Consider the following 2502-nt stretch of genomic DNA (forward strand, 5'->3'; position numbering starts at 1 on the left):
TTAAAGAAGATGGTGATGTGGAGGGAAGGAAAAAGTAGGGAGAGAAAAAAAACCACGCAAATGAAGAAAAGCCAAAAGAAGAATATAGGTCTCACACAGACCTCTGGGAGGTCAGACACTGAGAAAACAGACTCCGGAACACAATGAAGAGCCCCCAGAATGACTGATCACATGCAACAAACCCAGATATCAAGACATTTATAGATTTTCCGCTGCTCCAGGCTGAGCGCCCACAGCAGCAGCACAGCGTGGACCCCAGGGGCATGTTGCTGCACCCAGAGCGGTGGTGGCTGCTGCTGTGGCTGCTGCCCCTGGCCACGCAGCCCACAGGCGTCCAGCGCGGGGAGGAGGCAGCGGCACTGGCCATTCCAAGGTGTAAAGCTTTGAAGGAAATGGATTTAATTAGAACCTCTGAGTCAAACTGTTACTGCTACAATCAAAATTCCCACATGAACTGGAAGTATACATAGTCCACTATACAGGCTCTTAGGATGCATCCATGACGAAAACAAATCCCTGCTGCTGTCCATATGTACATTTTTCAGGGTGGAGAATAGTAAGCAGTAAATGTAACAGAGAAGAGAACGATTAAACTAGTAAAGACCATGAGGAAAGAAAATGTAGAGTGAGGTGAAAATTACCAGTCCAGGTCTGCTCAGTATTGTATATATCACTGAAAGACATAATTGCCAGTATCCAGAAATCATGCTATCTTATATCAAATGTGTGATTCATAACTTTTGGACACCAAAGGAGTCTAATGAAATAACCATCATCATCAATCCACATGGAGACACTATGTGCTTCTCTGTGGAGCCTGTCGGGAAGATACTTACTTATGCCATAAGTGTGAAGTGAAACTTCATGGATTTCAAACTCTTCCTTGTGTTTGTGGCAGGCATCTTCCTTTTCTTTTACGCAGAGACCTTGAGTCATTTATGTTGTGTGCCAGTTGATGGAAGATCTGAAGTGGCTTTGGTGTGAGAACAGAATATATGTATTAGGCTATATCTTGATAATTGGATTTTTCAGCTTTGCTGTGTGTTACAAGTACAGGCCCTTGAGGATGACAGGAGCAGGCGTCTCCTGACATGGATGCTGTGGCTGCTCTCCCTGGTCCTAGTCTATGATGGTGTGGCTGTGCCTCAGCTTGCCCTTGCAGCCGTGATCCTCCTCCCATCCTCCTGGAGTCTGCATTACCCACTGAAAGCACTTAGTTATCTGAGGAAAATGAAGCCATGGTTGACCTCAGAGAAGCTGGTGGTCAAGTGTCTCCCAAAAGACAAGTACAGGGAGCAAGTTTACACTGAGACGTCCCGTGCACTGGAGGGGCTGAGCTGTGCCTGCTGCAGGCCCGACTTCCCATCCTGGCTGGCCGTGTCCAGGTTCCAGACCCCTGAAAAATTTGCAGACTTTGTTCTTGGAGGAAGCCACTTGTCGCCTGAAGAGATCCATCTGCATGAAGAGCAGTATGGCCTTGGGGGCACCTTCTTGGAAGAGACTGCTGGGCACTCCTCTGTGGGTTGACTCCATCCTGGACAAGAAGTGGACAAAGGACAGGGATCCTACTAACAGTGGGCAGGACTGTTCTGATGAACAGCAGCAAAAGCTGTGGGAAAAATCGTTCATTCTGGAAAGGAAAACAAACCTGTACTGAAGATAACTTACCCTCAGTGGGTTCTGCTGCTTATTGTGCAGGAGATGTGTATGAGAATCTGTGACAGTCATGACCACTTTCCATGAATGAAGACTTTGATTAGGAAGAAGGGACCCATGCTGTTCTTCACAGGGCCAGTAAGCATGAACTGGCACCTGGTCAATGCCTGGGCATGAAATCCTCTCTGAATTCCCTGTGCCTGTGTCGGAAGACTGTATTACTCTTCCTGTATTTCATCCAAAGAAATGCTAGAAGATACCCAAGAGATACAGAGCTAGTGTTTTCTAAAGTATAGGTCCCAGGATACTAATAAGTGCCAGTCAGTAAAGGTATCCTGAGGTCAACTAATGTATTTTCAGGACTTCTCAGAGCCTTTACTGATGCTAATGTACATTGTGAACTCCTAGAAGGGAGAATTTGACCACAGAACCTTTTTTCATGAGATTAGTCATCCTTGGAACACATGTTTGGAAGATGCTAGTGGTGGTGGAATTGAGGTTTGAGGAAGTTAAATAACCACAAAGCTGTGCGGAGGCAGCACTAATAGAACTTGAGCCCTGGAGTATCTTGTGACTCAGGCAGAAGAGACCTGTAAGTGTGAACCAAGGAGCCATCCCCCACAGCCTTGGGTCTCATAATATTGGGGGCTTTATGTTTTATTTCTTTTTAATGGCCAACTGGCTACTTAGTAGCTGTAATAAAGAGAAACATTTCTGGAGATTATGTTTTAACATTTTGATAAGATTTTTATATACATACCTAGGATTAAAAATTAGAATCACTTTCTGTAACTTTTTTGTACTTTGAAGTTGAAGACATTAGCTTCTTGTGACATTTTGAGTTAA

At 44.9% G+C, this 2502-nt stretch overlaps 1 pseudogene; it reads left to right on the forward strand.

Annotated features, from left to right (window-relative positions):
* The first annotated feature begins 263 nt into the window (after nt 1-263).
* Nucleotides 264-1527, forward strand: LOC103259370 (annotated as a pseudogene).
* The last annotated feature ends 975 nt before the right edge of the window (nt 1528-2502 follow it).

This window comes from Carlito syrichta, unplaced genomic scaffold (genome assembly GCF_000164805.1).
Source record: "Carlito syrichta isolate Samal-C Ts95f unplaced genomic scaffold, Tarsius_syrichta-2.0.1 Scaffold302629, whole genome shotgun sequence".
NCBI lineage: Eukaryota > Metazoa > Chordata > Mammalia > Primates > Tarsiidae > Carlito > Carlito syrichta.